We start from the raw sequence: 17,555 nt of genomic DNA, 5'->3' as shown, positions 1-17,555 counted from the left end.
GCGATAATCAGCTGTTAATGGCGACAAATCTCACTGTCACGTCACAGGCATTCCCTCTGTGCTTGGAGGAATGCTAGACTCGTTGACTCGGCAACTAATCCTAGCTTGTGCGTGAGTTGTGAAATGTAAACATTGGCAAGATGGCATCGACATGTGACAAGGGAGCGAAGCGAGTGCAGGAAAGAAAACACTCGGCAGACAATGTTTTGCGCATTATCGCGGAGTCGGACTCTGATTTTTCAGAATCGGATTTTATTGACAGTGATCAGGAGATCGAGCAAGAGAGTGAGAAGCCGACATCAGCTGATCAAACACCAGCCGATGCCGCGCCAGATGATCTGCTGCCAGTTGAGCACCTTCGCGCAGCCGATGCATCTACGGCAAGGTTCGCGTGGGATAAATACACAGACATTGATCTGTTGAGAGCTGATCTGGCTACTGGACTTCACAAGACGGTATGGCTTGCTGTTGGACACAACAGATCACCAGCTGCTGTACTTCAGGCTGCTCTCTCCTGATGCTGCTTTTCAGCTACCGTCAGACGAGACAAACAGGTAGGCAGAGAAATTTTTTGAATCGCGGGCTGCGTTTGCATCTCATTCTCATTTTTCAAAGTGTAAACCCACAACAAAAGACGAGATGAAGCGTGCTGTGGTATTACAAATAGAGATGGGACAGAACTGGTGATATAACTTCAGGGAGTATTGGTCCAAACGTGCTTTGTCACCTGGTGGCTTTGGACAGGTTATGCAGCATGGTGATAGGTACGTGCTGCTGCAAAGTTTTATTCACTTCTGTAATAAACAGAAGCAAATCCCATGGGGTGAGCCAGGCTATAATGCCATGCATAAAGTTCATAAAGTTTCAGAAGATGAAAAGAGGTGACAAGACGGTTTTCATGTGGGCAGAAAACTTGGTGGCAGTGGAATGGCACAATGGCAAAAGGGTGACTTGTCTCTCTACAGTACACACTAACAATATATGTGAGAAAGTGCAGCAACAGACAATTGAAAAGTAGGCACCAAAGCAACACGCATTGTAAGCAGTGCAATGTGGCAATGACTGAAATTGGCTGCTTTGAGCGAGATCAGACTTTGCAGGGCTTTGCTCTGTAAAATGTATGTGATATGTATGTGAAATTATAGAGTACGCAGGCTCATACAACATGCAAGACAGTAATATTTGTCAAATATTTTTTGTTGATTTGATATGTTAAACAATTGCTTTGTGTTCTTTTTTAAAAAATGTTAGTTTTTGGAAAAATATTCAGCCCTGGGAGATAAGAAACCAAAAAAAAATTAGCCCTAAAAGAGTTTAATTACAGATTTTTCAAATGTTCATTTTTTTCCCTGTGCTTAAAACTCACTAAAAAAAAGTGTTTTTAGCTAGCGGTTCGTAGCGCTATAGCGTGAACTTTTGCAGTGTTAGTTTTCTCTGTTGTTCAAGGTTTTCTCAACGTTATTCAATGTTTTAAAATTTAGTTTACTATTATGCTGTACATTTTATGGTATAGTTAACTATATTAGTGCTTAAAAACTTTAAAAAAACATTACATACAGTTTGTACGGTCTGGAACGGATTAATTGTATTTGCATACAATACTATGGGGGAAATTACTTCAGTTCATGACCAAATCGGTTTACAACCAGAGTTTTGGAACGAATTATGGTTGTGAACCGAGGTTCCACTGTATATGTTTTTGTCTCTCTTTGCTTTGATCTTCCCTTTAGAGGCCTGTGACATTAAAGTGATGAATGTGCTTACAGTATGTACCTCAATCACACTTACGAATTATGTTATGTTTCATGTAACATTAGAATATTGCAAAAAATCCGAAAAGAAAAGGTCATTCAGCCCAACAAAGCTGGTCATTCCTAACCACTTAATGCTTCCAAAATAACATCAGGTCTAGTTTTGAAGGTCCCTAAAGTCCTCCTGTCTACCACACTACCTGGTAGCTTATTCTATGTGTCTATGGTTATATGTATGAAGAACAACTTCCAATGTTTCTGCGATATTTACCCTTAACAAGTTTCCAACTGTGTTCCCGTGTTCGTGTTGAACTTATTTTAAAATAACAGTGTAGATTCACTGTACTAATTACCTTTAAAATTTTAAACACTTCAATTATGTCACTGTTTGCTTAAACTGAAAAAAATCAACTTCTTTAGTCTTTCCTCATTATTCATCCCCTGTAGCTCGGGAATCAGCTTAGTTGCCTTTCTTTGGACATTTTTTAGTGCTGCTATGTCTTTTTTGTAGCCTGAAGTCCAAAACTGTACACAGTACTCCAGATGAGGCCTCACCAGTGTGTTATATACCTTAAGTATAAAAGCCTTTGACTTTCACTCTATATATTGTGCTATGTAAGCTAACACCTCATCTACTAGTCTTCTTAATGGCTTTTGTAGGCTGTCTGGACGTAGACAGTGATGAGTCTACTATGACTGCCAGCTCCTTCTCATCAGAGGTATTCTGAAGTTTCAATTCTCCCATTATGCATTTACATCTATCATTTCTACTTGTAATAATTTACATTAAGTTCCACAAATGTGACCATGTCCCTCTAAAGTTTCAACACATTCTAGATTATCTATTAATTTGGTATTACCTGCACACTTACCCATCAGGTACTTTATATTCCTACCCAAGTCATTTACATATATTAAAAATAGCAGCAGCTCTAGCAATGAACTCTGTGGGACACCACTTTTCACAACTGCTCATAACAAAAACGATGTTTAAACACAACATTACTCACCTGTGTACAGAATACCTTGGGTCAAAGTTTGATGATTGATTCTGTAGTTGTATCCCTTGACACTCGGATAAAGAGAAGTGCTGCACTCTCAGCTTATTTCTCTATGGTGACAGACCTGGAAGACCAAAATGGGCACTGTGAGTGTATTGGGACAGGCTGACTAAAGTGCCAGTTTGAGATGAGTTCAACTGGAATATGCATATTGAGAGGTTATACAGACAAAGTCTGAAAGGATTAAGGTTCAAGAACTCAAAAGTGGACACAGATGCAATTCATATGGGGTCAAAAGGTGGTCAGTACCTGTCATAGTGGAAGGCCTATGATCAATCATAGACACTAGTGATAAAACACGCTGTCAAGGTGAATAAAGAGGCTCATCACGTGAGGATATCCCATCATGAATTACCATTTCCTAATTTATAAACAGAGTTGTTTCAATGTATTGATAATCCTGTTTTCAGAGACTGCATTGTTGTGAATCTAAGCACACGGAGAAAGGATAAACCTCACTGCATTCGCAGGTCTGACTGAATGCAGATGTCCACACACTTTCAAAGTGTGAACTACGAGAGAAATTGAACTTATTGCACCTTGCATCTTTGCCCTTTCAGTCTAAGCAAACAAACACAAAAAGAAAAGCTGTCAGACATAGCATATTAATGGATGGTGTGGCTTAAAACAGACAGTCCCTATGATGAGCAGAAGAGCAACTGAGCTCTCAGACCTCCAAGGGTCACATCTTTATTATGACATGCAGTAAATATAAGAGGAAGTGCACGTTTGATGACCCAGTCACCATGTAATTATATGAATAAACAATATACAGGGGAGCCAAACATCATTTTTTGGCAGAACACAGACACTGATTCTGTTAGGACTTGAAAAAATATTCCTAAATATATGTATTGGGTAATAAGTGTTAGTATAAGTCATCAACACATATGCATACAGTTCATTTAATCACATATTCATCATTGATTGTAACAATCATCTATTGTATATGAACTAGTGCCTGCAATTACACTGTTTTAATCATGATATACTTACGTGATTTACAATTTAGCAACTGTGGAAGGATAGATAGATGACTTACTTCAACTCAAAACATTCATTACATTTTTCATGAGTCTACATAATGGCTTGGGTTCTGAATTTTGTCACAGGAAAAACAATAAAGCAAGTGAACATACCATAATAAAAAGGGGCAACCAAAGGCCCAATGGTGCCATGATCTTGACAGCAATCAGAAAACTAAGAACATATTCAATTTGGCATCATTCTTGATTTCCCACTTGATTCCTAGGTGTTGCTGTCTTGTAGACTGAACTCTCTTTGGACATAAACAGCGAGTGTGAATGTACTGTATATATCCATCTTTGCCCTACATCAGGCAGTCATTGATTTAAATGATTTAAACAAAAGTAAAGTGAGCTTCATGCAGATAGCTTTGCAGAGTGTTGCACAGTGGCACTGAAAAGGGCTGACCTCAAAATGTTTGGATTCTGTTTTTGTTTTCAGCCAACTGTGTAGAGTTTGGGAGGTTCTTACAAAGCTGATATGAGTTCTCCGCAGCAGTTCCATTTTCCTGCCACCGTCCACTTCATTTCAGTTTGCTCTGTGATGCTAAAGCATAAACAAGTCTACTTGTACCTCATCCAGGGTTGGGTTTGGAGCACTGATGATCGTAATACGTGTGACTCATCATTGACTATAAACAAAAGTAGGGCCGGTCACAGTTGAATCTATTGGACCCAATGGGGTTTGCTGAAGGAATGCCTTTCAGATTTCACGTGTGATTGATGTAATAACTGGAGACCAGAGGCGTGAAAAGGTTTGGGGCAGCCACCCGTTTAATGACGGTTTCCGGCTGCAATAGAATTTGAGACATTTCAAAACAGTTGTTTACACAACAGAGTCCAAGACAGAACTGCCTGCCTAAGCAAAGGCAGTGAGCTTTATAGCTCAGAGGGCGGAAATGATGTAGTCCTCTGGGCGGAACTGGAAGTGACATCACCCTTGGGGCGGAACGGAAGTGACCTCATTCTTGGGGCGGAACCGGAGGTGGTGTGTCCTTCCTGGAAATGGCGGCTCCTGGTGGGATTTCCGGGTAAGACCTGCAGAGAACTCAGAAAGAGCGTCAGCGTACCCGCCCTGGGCAGATGTATAAACAGTATTGTCTAAGCCCTTCAGCTGCTTCCCATGCACCGTGTGTGACAAGACTCCCCTCAGCCCAGACCCGTGGGTCGGGCGACCTGCACCGAGGTCGTGGGCCGGGAGAGGGCATCGGCGTTGGCATGAAGGGACCCCTGACAGTACCCGCCCACTAGGTAGCCCAAATATTTGGCTTCTCTCAACCAAGTAACATTTCTTGGGGTTGATCGAGTATGTGCTCCTTCCAGGTGCTGGAATAGATGACAACGTCATCCAGATAGGCAGCACAGAGCGAGTTATGGGGCGGAGCACTTTGTCCACCAGGCGCTGAAAAGTCGCAGGCCCGTGTAACCCGAATGGAAGGACACGATACTGCCAGTGTCCGCTAGGAGTGCTAAGCGGTTTTTCCTTGGGACTCCGTTAAAGGAACCTGCCAGTACCCCTTTGTCATGTCAAGTGTAGTCAAGAATTTGGCTGGTCCCAGTCTCTCGAGGAGGTCGTCCACGCGAGGCATGGGATAAGCATCAAATCGGGAAACTTGGTTGAGCCGGCGGAAGTCATTGCAAAACCTCCAACTGCCGTCAGGCTTAGCAATCAAGGCGATGGGGCTGGACCAGGGACTACTACTTTCCTCGATCACTCCTAGTGCCAGCATTAAGCTTGATTTCCAGTTCCACTTCTACTTTCTTTGCCTCCGGAGTCTGTAGGGTCGCTCACGGACGATCACCCCGGTCAGTCACTATGTCGTGCGCAATCAGAGAGGTCCGACCTGGTTGTTCACTTACCACCTCTGGGACCGGCGGATAGCTGCTTGAGCTCCTGTCTCTGTCTGGGAGATAGCTGTTCGCGAAATTAAGGGCACTTACTTCCGAAGAGAGCAGGGCTGTCGGAGGAGGGATCGGGATCCCTCTCCTTCCACGGTTTCAGCAGGTTTACATGATATATTAGCTCAGCTGGTGGCGATTGGGCTGTTTCACCAAATAGTCGACCAATCCCTTCCTCTCCTTAATTTCGTAAGTACAACTATGAATCCAAAATCAGATGTTCAGTCACTGACCATCTACCGACAAGAACAATGTACGTACCTTAAGATGACTTTATGACAACGTGTACAAAAACACTTTACCTGTGTGTGGTTGTTTCTACCTTAACAACTTGGTAGATGGCAGGTATCACCTTCTCACATTTATTGTGTGGTGCTTATTAACACCTACATTAATAGACATTAGCATTCCTTCTACACTTCTGCTTTCTGGTGTGTTATAGCCAACATTTATGTGTATTTTCTATTTTCTTGTTTTTGTTCATTTTGGGTTAATACTTTTCCTGTTGTTATGTCATTTCTATTCGTTTTGTTTAATATTTGTTAATGACATGCTGTCTCTTTAAATTTGTGGTCATCTCTTTAAATTTGTGGTCATCTCATGTACCGTGTGGGTTGAACCCCAGGAGGCGGAGCCACCCTGACATCACTGCTGCGCTCTCAAAAGGATTCAGAGGCGGTTCATTGAGTGTGGTTAAGTGTTGTTATAAGGTTGGCTTTATCTTGTTTTCTCTGGGTTTGCATTAGGATTACTGTTTTTGGGTTTGGTCCCATTTGGCCTGTCTTGTTGGTCTTATCCCTTTTTGCTATTTTGCTCATTTTGATTTATGTTTCTGTATTTTTAATAAATCTTCACTTAAAAAGATTTTAAGAGTTTTATGGTTTCTCTCTCCACTGTAAGGCATTTTTGCTGTTTTGAACTGTTTTAAAGCTGTTTTAAAAGCCAGTTTCCCCATTTTGGGTCTGCGCAGACCAAACGGCAAACCTGCAGGAACCAGTTGTGGTGAGACTCTTCTGGGTTGGCCAGTGAAGGTCCTGGCCAGCTTTAGTAGCTTATTTTGGAAGCCTCACACCCTATTTCACTATGTTTGTGACTCATTCTCACAACAGCTCTAAAAACTTGGAATTACTTACGTCCTTCTGTTTTTCCAGATTCTTAATATCTTCCTTTCATCAAGGTTGAGTTTAAATTGATTTTATTTTTGCCAGTTTTGTTATTTTCATGTTTGACATTTTAAATGTATCTGTATATAAACAACGTTAGGGGTTGTTCTTCTGTCACACGTTTGCTTGCATATTAGTAGGTTGGGCTAAGAACTTTGATCTTGGTCATGACCTGATAGGTTCTGTACATTCAAAAATGTTTAGGGAGCAGTAACCTGGCAGTCACAAAGCATAGTAATATGAACTGCACTCATGTATTTACAGCAAAGTAATCAAAAACCCAAGTAATAACCACCATAACGACACAAAGAAAAAGAACAGCAGTGACATCTGTTGAGTGTCTAGCAAATAACAGAGGGAGATTACGTGAGGAAGAACATGAAAGAATAAGAAGAGAAGATGCTGAAGCATATAGGTAAGCAAGAAGTAATCCAGAGTTTAGGTAGCAGCAGCTTGGATGGCCACTTCCCTGATGGCCACAATCACAAAGAGTGACATTTGCCAGAAATACATGCTTAAAAAAATAAAGTGAGAGGAACCAATGACTTTTAAAATACTTATAAGACATTTAAAAATATATTATATAAGGACTGACAAACTACAGTGGACTTGTATCCCACCAAGTTTTAGCTCCTGCCTTGTGCCCAGTGTGGCCCAGGCTTCTATTGGACCCATATTGAATACTCTTCATTAATGGGGAGTGGATAACATTAATAGTTATGCCCTTTCACTGTGTGTTGCCCCTGTGTATGCAAAGAAAGAATGAATCATTAACAAAATAAGAGTGGGTGTGAAAATGTGGCCTATTGTTCGCTCACAGTCGATCCACATTTACTTCTTAGTCCTGTGCTCAGCACTGACAAGATATATTTCAGCTCTGCATATCCCTATAATTGAAAAGGTGATTCAATATTGTAATAAAAGCACTGTCTCTGCAAGCCCACCAAGGACACAATATATACATGTTTAGAATTCATGATCAAGTGTTTTTCTATGATCATCACATATTGAACTGAAATAAATGTAAATAAAATACAGTACTGTTTACAGAAAAGTGTTTAAAGAAACAAGAGATAATAACCATAAAGGCAGAAATAAAAAGAACAGCTGATCACAGAAGGCAATTACCTGATGAAGAATGAGAAGACAAGACGCTGAAACACATAGACAAGCAAGAAGTAATCCTGAATCTAGAGAAATTGAGCAGCAAGAAAAACACAAAGGCTTATAGGCATGCAAGACAAAGTCCAGGATACAGAATGCAAGGACGACCCAAAGACAGAAAATGCACAGTGACAACCTAGATCAATAATCAAATGGCTGAAAACGTCTGATCAGCTCAAAGCATTACTTTTACAACCTTACATCAATGTTTCTGTGAAGGCCACTGCTTGGCAAAGTTACATCAACAGTCAGGTCAAAGTCAAGCCGAATTTTTTAATCTTGAAAACAAAAGAATGTGTTGTCAAAACACAAAAGTTCAACTTGCTATATACTGTATGAGAGTTTTTAGGGTCATGTTTCTCTAGTATTTAAATATTTTCTGTCATTTTCAGCTTTTAAATGCCTTTTAAGGACTGTTAAATTGCTTTTATTATAATGTTACCTAATTTGAAATCCAAGTGCATCCACCAAAAAGGTTTAAATCGGACCTTGTGAGGCCATCCCTGAACCCAAGAATGAAAGGATGAGGAGTGACAACCCCAGTCTGCACCAATGACGGAAGAAGCTTGTCAAAACCTCATAACAAAAAATGGCACCACCTGCACAATGTGAATGCAAAAATGCATGGCATGAAATAACAGGGATAGGGATAGTGATAAGAGAGGTTTGTTTGATTAGCCTTTAAATGTTAAAGGTTTCTTGTACTGACCAAGAAATATGAAAACACTATTACCTTTTCACTTACAATATCTGATGAGTGAACGTGCAGCTTGCCTTCATCTTAGAGCTTAGACTTTAAGTCACAAAGTGATCAATTCATTTCCTGCATCTGCCTCACTGTTTGAACCTGAGAGATTCTCTTAGCCTAGCTGTGATCCAAGAGCTGTAGGCGTGTAAAAAGACCAAGGATGAAAGAATACCATTTTTATATATAATACGCTACCGTGGCTGTCTGTTTGTCTGTCCAGGATTTTAAGTCACCTGTAGCTCGCAAACCGTTTGAACTATTGACCTGAAATTTCATACACATATACTACATGACGTCTACTATCTGCTGTCGGGGTGATAATTGACCTCCAAGGTTATTCCTCTTTTTACTTTTATTTTATTTTATTGTAGAATCAACTCTTGGCAGTGGCCAACAGGATGGCCGTGCGGCGCATGTGTACGGGCGCCGTTCTCATCCCTACCACCTTCGGCGTCATTTCCCCTACATCTTCATATCTTAAATCATTAATGAGGCAGATTGAAGACTTAACTGCCAGCTTAAGTGAAAAATTAAGGAAAACGTACTAAGTAATTGCAACACAAACACTGACTTAATCAGTTTTAACATGAAAAGATGCAGACAAAAGAAGAGAAACAGCGGGCCGCTAGGGTGGAGAAAAGAAGAGCTGCTCAGGAAGCAGAAAGTGAATCAACCTCTGAACAAACGAATGCTAAACATACAGAAAAAGAGTATGAAAACTATGAATGCTCAAGTCAGGTGTAATGTGCAATGTGCCATTACTGGCATTAAATAAATGCTTCTTCGCTTGTCTGTGTAATGACTGGCCTTGTTTAATTAGAGCAGGGTCTGCCAAGTTGGTCCTGGAGGGCCATAGTTTCCACAGGCTTTTGTTCCATCCTAATTTCTTAATGAGAAGTCAATTCTTGCCATTACAGTACTTTCTGCTTAAGCGATATTTTCATGCTTTATTTTAGTTGTCTCACTTGTTACACTTTATTTTAGTCTTAAACAGCATTCACTGTTTTATTACTTCTTAAAAGTAATAATGCAAATATCAAAGAAACTCCATCTAAGTTGTTTCCTTTTACATCTGTATGTATTCATAATGAACTACTGGTTTAATAAAATGTCTAAACCTTACCAACTTGGCGTGGAAACCATGAAACACAAAAGCTAATGGAAAAGGGACGGTATTAGCTTCTGATTGCTAGTCCTGCACTGGAGTTCCCTGAGTTTGATCCCCATGTTTTAGATCTTCACGTGGTATAACCATAAGCCCAGTTTCTTTTGGGTGCCCTTAAGCCATGGTGAAGGCTCCCAGGATTTCAGTGCAGTTTTAGTGGAGTTTGATACCCTGGTGGGGATGCCAAAAGGAACACTTCTCAAAAGGGAGTGTAAAATAATAAAAACCACTGCCTCAGTCCAATAGAAGGCAGCGTCAAGATAGAGTGGCCAGACTTCACAAGACAATCCTGGGCGACAAACCCATTAGCAGTAAACCTTGAACCTGCTGGGGAGAACGGCAGGGAAATGGCAACAGTGCAAACCCATAGGTAGTTCTCAGTTATACAAGAATAACACTTAAAAGGACTTTCTCTACACAAGCCATGGGAGAGGGAAGCATCGGTAAGTGACAGGCAGGTCCAAGAGTTTGGTGTTTATTAATACTCACTCCATTATTCTTTTATTTCTTTATTTTTTCAATACCCCTTGTTTTACTGATTATATTTGTGGTTGTTCTGTGTACAGGATCCATTATCACAACACCCAGTGGTGTTGTTAGTCACCTTAAAATGAATTGTAATTCAATTACTTAAACAGGGCAAGCATGGGGTTTACAGTAATAACAGCAGGCTTCGATGGCTTCAACAAAGGAATCATGCAAATTTTTTAAGAAATTGGGAAACAGAATGCGGTTGGATTAAAAGAAAAAAATTAGCTTTGTCAAATCTACATTACACTGACAATTAATTTGGCCTGCCTTGTAAGAACAGCTCTTGTAAAAGCTGGTGCTGAAAATCTAGGTCACTTTAGTTCATTTTCTCTTAAAGGAAAAGTCAGTGGAACAAGAGTTTTTTTATTTTATTTTAACTGACTGCTGCATAAGCAGAAGATTGCATTAGCAACTAGCAAATGAAGCCTCACTATTGACATTTTCAGTCAGCAAGAGGAAGACAGATACAGTTAATAATTCAACACATTCCATCAATTGCAGAAAAGCAATCAAACCTCTAACTTCAGACTCTGTCAGAGTCAGCTGCTTGCTTCCTAATGCATTTTTGTGGAGAGAAACAATGACATTCATCCACTGAGTAATTCTAAAGAGCGAGAATAAATTTCAAAGTATAATGCAGCTTGACCCAAGTAGATCACATACAGATAGCTCCATAATGTATAAGTCCTCACATCCTACCCACTGACAATGAGCAAGCTGAACGTCCCACTTATATCTGATAATCTTAGTTTTTAAACATTCATTTCTTCTCACAATAATACTTTGAAGGTGTAATTGTCACCATAATGCTGCTGCTTTAATACTTTTAAAAACCAAAACAAGCTTAATGATGTGGTAAGAGGTGAAGACTCACAGATCACCCATCTCTATGGATTTTGTTTTCCGAAAACTTTGGATTTTCTTCTCTATCCAAAATACTGTACATGCATGTCAGGCTAATGGCTGACTCTGAACAGGCATGATATAAATGGATAGATAAACATGTTTTTGTATGGAGTGGTGTTCCATCACAGGACGCTATGGTGCTCCCCAGATAGGCACCAGCTCCTTGTGACACTATAATTAGACTAATCAGGTTTAAAATGAATAGTTGGGCAACCTTGATAGGACGCTGTTCATATACAAACACTTTTCCTAAGGATTTCACTCTTAAAGTGGACCTTTGTATTCTAACACATTTTGCCTGTTTGTGAGGCTCTGTCAATAGCAGAACCCTAAAAATACAGACACAACCTACGTCTTTGGACTGTGCACGGTATCTGATATTCTCACAATTATTTTAGTCTTTTTGCTCATAATTTCCTCTTTGTTCTTAACAAATCAGCAAGTTCTTTTATCTCCCATTCAGTGACATTCACTCTTTCGGTTACACTGATGTCAAATTTGCCGAGTGCAGATCTCATCCCCGGACCTTGTCAGTTTACACGATTGATAATTGCTGTGCATGTCACATTCTAGCACAGTCTTGACAGCCAATAGCATATTGCCTGATGGAGCTACCGCTGTATGAAGAGTTAACAGTTTAGCTGTAATATTTGCCCTTTATTTCACTTTTTCTAATCTGTTATGATAAATGAAACACAAGACATCAGACAGACAAGTTTCTCTTCTGCTTGTGAGGTCCAAAACACCCACGTTTCTTATCACTGCGTTCTATACATCTTACTTCTGGATGAGCATTCCTTGATTGTCAGTTCTCATGCACACAAACCCACCCCTCTGACTAAAGGCAACATCAGACCTATTTGATTTTATTGTAGTAAGCCACAGACTAGTTGGAATGAGCTGGGCTTGTCACATTAGGCGACCTGCTTCAACCGAGTACAGCTCTAAGATTATCTACTACAAATGAAGGCTACGACTGAAAATCACTGGAAAGTCATGTAATGTGACATAGCCTTTAACAAAATCAAACCTTAATCTATTGCCATTAGTGAGATCTCCCAGCTGCTCTTACTGGGTCCACATTTAATGGGACACTGGAATGGGCTGAGCTTCTCACCAGAAGAATGACGTGTCTGTGTGGCCTCTCGCCACAGAAAAGGAGGTTAGTCCTTTATATGATCTGGATCAATAAACATCTCCTTGGCTCCATTCACAAATGGAGGTCCTAGATTTTCACCTACAGTCCTGTGACCCAGAAGAAAAGAGGGATAGACACCCCCCACAATGATGAGAGAGACAGACAGAGGAAAATAGTGATGAGTGAAACTGAATTTGAGCAAAACTGAATTCATAACAAAACTTAAATAATAAAAGTGTTTCACAACCACTGAACCTTATGCCATTGAGCCAACTATAAAGATATTCTCCTGTAATTTTAAAGAGAAAAAAAAGCTCACCTAATTCATTTCCTGTCACGTGTAGACATTTATTTTTACTGTCAGGTGCATGTTGGGTGTTGTGATTCACTTACCCGAAACAGCCACAGAGGTGTAAGGCCTTTCAAAAATATCTGGGAAAATGGCCTGAATCCCACCAGCCTGCCCAGAGGAGGTGAGCCAAAAGACAGCCTAGCTTCTACTAGCGTGGCTGGCTTGCGCCTACTACACTTAATTGTGCTTAATTCTTAAACTTAAAAAATGTGTTCTGAAATGTACCAAAACTTAAGCAAAATGTCACACTTGGGAGGGAAACCATCAGACCCTGGAAACTATAGAGCAAAGCAACCAAAATCTTTACAAAATGAAGTTTATGCACACATAATAGAGAAAAACAAAAAAAAGCTCAAACGTGCAAAAAGAGGCACAAAGGAGTTGCCTAAAAGGCAATCCTAAGCAAAGTCCCGATACAAAATCAAGTAATCACAAACCAAAAACAGAGTAGTATAATATCAAAAGTCCAGTAAATCCAGAGAATCGCACCAAACATGAAGGGGAGAACCAAGAATGAAGTGCATACCAATGCAATGCGAAGGGACTACAATTCCCATGCCCCTTATTAGGTCGGGAAGCAGCCCTCAATGGAGATTGACAGGTGACTCCGCCTCCTGTGGAACCACCCACAAAACACAAACAGCAGGAGAGAATATCCATCCATTCATTATCCAACCAGCTATATCCTAACTACAGGGTCACGGGGGTCTGCTGGAGCCAATCCCAGCCAACACAGGGCGCAAGGCAGGAAACAAACCCTGGGCAGGGTGCCAGGCCACCGCAGGGCACGCACACGCACACACACACACAGGACAATTTAGAATCGCCAATGCACCTAACCTGCATGTCTTTGGACTGTGGGAGGAAACCCATGCAGACACGGGGAGAACATGCAAACTACACACAGGGAAGACTCAGGAAGCGAACCCAGGTCTCCTAACTGCAAGGCAACAGCGCTACCCACTGTGCCACTGTGCCGCCCAAGAGAGAATATACACTCTTATATAGAAACTAAATAATAACTGACAATAAATACATAAGTATATAAATAATAAATATAATAGCATAAACGGTAATACTTAAAGGATAAAACAGGAACAAAACAAACATAAAAAGGAATATAAACATAAGCCGGGTGGCTTAAACATGCCATTGTAGTTCATACACGGACAGTCTTGGTGATCATTATCCAAAAGATTCATCCGAAACAGAAACAATATTGAAGCTCCACAGAACTTGCAGAGAGGATATCATCACTCTTAGCTATAGCAATCAAGAAACAGGACAAGATGGTTGGTAAGTAGCAGTAGGGGTGAGTTTTCTGTGTATTCAGTTTTTCTGTAGAGAAAGCCAGTGATGTGCACATACTTATATGGAAATATGCAGCATATCCATCCATCCATCCATTTTCTAACCCGCTATATACTAACTACAGGGTCACGGGGATCTTCTGGAGCCAATCCCAGCCAACACAGGGCACAAGGCAGGAGACAAACCCCGGGCAGGGTGCCAGCACACCGCAGATATGCAGCATATTCCATTTTTATAAATGAACTGTGCTTTTCCGGTATTATGCTAACAAGAACCATAAAATCAAATTGATTGGACTGATGTGCTGCATATTACCTGTGCTACACTACTGCAGAAAAACACAGGTAAACACAGAAGTGTGCACAAGGCTTTGGGAAGCAACTTTATTTGTCTTCCATCCCAAAAAAAAATGTAAACCCCCAGAAACTCTATCAAGCGAAATGTACATTTTGTGATTGTGAAATCACATGCAAAACAAATTTTAGTGTCAGTTTTGCAAGCCTTTATGCAAAACTAAACTTGTTTTGCTCATCAGAATAGGAGAATGATCTTTAAAGAAGAGGACTGTGGGAAAGAAAATGTCAAGTGACTGCTCACAGTAACCTCACATACTTATCCATCCCTATAGAGAAGGGTATCTGCCTTTCATCTCTGTATCTTTATTTGTAATTTTTTGCTGCAGATTTCTTCACAGTGTGAAATGTCCTACACAATAAACGCTGTGAGGAAGACCGGCTTTCTGCCAATGGGTGGGGCCTTTCTTGTGCCAGTTACTGTCAGAATAAGCTCTAGCTCCCAAGTACCGTGACCACTGAAGATATACACTGTACATACACAGGTGGCATGGTGGCATCACACACATGTCTTCAGGGGGCTGCAGTTGATTACCATCCTGTATTTGTGGAGTTGGCACATTCAGCCCATGTCTTTGTGGGTTTTAGATGGATAGCCATTTAAATCCCAGATACGCGACAGACAGTTTAATTGACAGCTTTCAACTGACAAGTTGATAATAAGTGTGTTCTCAATTTTTTTAAGTTATTATTGTCCTGAATGATTTTAAAGTGAGGCAATCTCTTCCAAAAATGAAACTAATAATTAATTTTAACATACCATTACACTGTATTTTCCTGCAATCGTTTCACTAAAGAGTAAATCTTCACTTGACAGCCCTGTTTTTGGCACTTTATTGTACTTGTGTGCAAACAGGTGTGATATGCTGAGAAGAAGCTAAGTCTGCTTGTTTACACGGCTCGTCAATAACCACAGTAATCATAGTTGCACCTTTGGCAATCAGCAGTTGAGCCGTTGTTCAGATGTGCTTCCTTCGGGCACAACGTCTTTATCGTGGCTTGACGAAGAGGGATGGTAGTAACATAAAAGCACATCTTTCTATGCCTGAGTGCACTGATGACTTGAGGATAAACGGCACTTTGACAAAACAGGGAAATATTTCTCAAGGAAGGATTGGAGAGGACTGACGTATTCAGAGAGACACAGGTTTATATCCTCTTATGACTGGCACAAAAAAGCCAGGACAGCATGCCCTTAGTGTTAAAGGAAGCCATTGCTTTCTAATGTTTGTGGTTTCAAACTGGGATCACTTAAAAATCTGGACCAGCTGAGTATTACCACACCCAACCGGGGACATCAGAACACCGAAGACCAGCTTAATAAAAGTATGACATTATTATTATGTGCACTGAATTCCTAGTTACCTTATTATCAGCTTTGAGGGGTTTGGCTTGATTCAGATTTAGGAGTCATTTCAATTTATTCTGCTTGGCTTTAATTTTGAAAGATGAAAATGAACCTTAATTAGAACAAACTCTTTAAAAACCTTATTTTGATTGTTTTCTTTTCAGTACTCTGCAATATACAGTAGTGAAGTATTAAATGTATTATAAAAATGCTTATAACACATATTCTTAAACAGTCCCCAGACTGATGTTTTCTCAATTATGTTGACCTCCTTTGTAAGTTGGTTTGAATAAAAGCTAAGGGAATAAATGTAAACTTATGCAAACATGTGCTGTGAAAGCTAGTGTGGCGTGTAGTGATGCAAGCAGTGGTGGCACTAGAATCTGACTTGTTGCGGCTTAAGCTGTACTAAATAAGCTGCATCATGCAAAAGGACATGTAACAAAGCCAGCCACAACATGGGGAAAAAATCCATGAGGCATATGTCTTAAAGCTGAAAGACGACAATAGCATTTAGCTCGAAAGCCTCTTTCATTACAACCTAAAAATAAGCAATGATTTTTCAATCAGAGCAAACTTTCACTTTATTTTTTAATGATTGCAAAGTAGGTCTTGTTAAGAGCCAGGACAACAGTAAGCTTCAGTAGGTACAAGAGAGATGTCAATACGACATAATAATGACGCTTTTTCTGTGATGGAATTATTGCCACTGTCTTGTGGCATTTTAAGGCTAATATTAAGTCTGGGATTGCAGGGATTCTAGAAATCACCCTTGTACCCACTATTCTAGTCAGAGGACCACTGAGCTTAAAATTGGGCAAGAGTTCAACTGGCAGGAGAAAGACAGGCCAGCAGTAGTTTGAAGCAGATCTGGAACTAAGAAGGGAGTGTATTGGAAAGTGTTTTTTTTTTTGGGCTGCATTAAACATCCCATCTGAGGTCTATGCTTGCTACCTAAAATACTCATGACCAGCCGAGGTATACCAGGATGCAGTATGGATATGATTTCAGACCAGAAAATGAAAGGTAGTCAAAAAACAAGCCAGATTTGAAATCAATAAGTCAGCTAACCCTGTGAACTCGGCTGTCAGGTTTTCTGGCCAGCTGCATAGAAATATATACCTGAAAGGCTGGTATAAGGGCCCACCTATCTATCACTAAAACACTTTAGGCCAAAACAACGGCCTGCACACATCTGTTACATTACGCTAATCTACTCTCTAAATCTTGTTGCAGAGGCATATACTCAAAGGGCAGCTACACCTTCCTGTCATCGTAACCTCACTGGCTACAACACTGGCCTTTGCTATATTAGACTACACACATGATATACTGTCTAGCTACATTGCTATGTTACTTACACAAGTCACGCTGCATTTTGTAGCTGCCGTTACACTTACGATCTCAAATAGGTCAAATGGAAGGCTATGACAGGGAAATTAACAATTTAAGGGTTTGGGAAAAACAGGCAGGGGCCAAAATAGAGTGAAAGTGAAAAAGAACAAGCAAGAAACACAAAACAAAATATGTTACCAAAACATACAAAAACTAACACTAAACGTTTCACAGAAACAATTTTAATTTTCCACTTATTTTCCACTTATATTTTTTTTATTTTAAAGTATCCTTTAATTACAATT

At 40.2% G+C, this 17,555-nt stretch overlaps 1 long non-coding RNA gene across 4 annotated transcripts in view; it reads right to left on the bottom strand.

The window, feature by feature from the left end:
- Positions 1-17,555, bottom strand: part of LOC120526038 — a 159,868-nt gene that overhangs the window by 45,090 nt on the left and 97,223 nt on the right. For all 4 annotated transcript variants that reach the window (XR_005633065.1, XR_005633066.1, XR_005633068.1 and 1 more), the window contains exon 7: positions 2,762-2,876. This is a non-coding gene — a long non-coding RNA (uncharacterized LOC120526038). The remainder of the gene's footprint in view (positions 1-2,761; positions 2,877-17,555) is intronic.

Source organism: Polypterus senegalus, chromosome 3 (genome assembly GCF_016835505.1).
Source record: "Polypterus senegalus isolate Bchr_013 chromosome 3, ASM1683550v1, whole genome shotgun sequence".
Classification (NCBI taxonomy): Eukaryota; Metazoa; Chordata; class Cladistia; order Polypteriformes; family Polypteridae; genus Polypterus; species Polypterus senegalus.
Note: the sequence above shows the minus strand (reverse complement) of the source record. Positions and strands in the feature narration are given on the sequence as shown.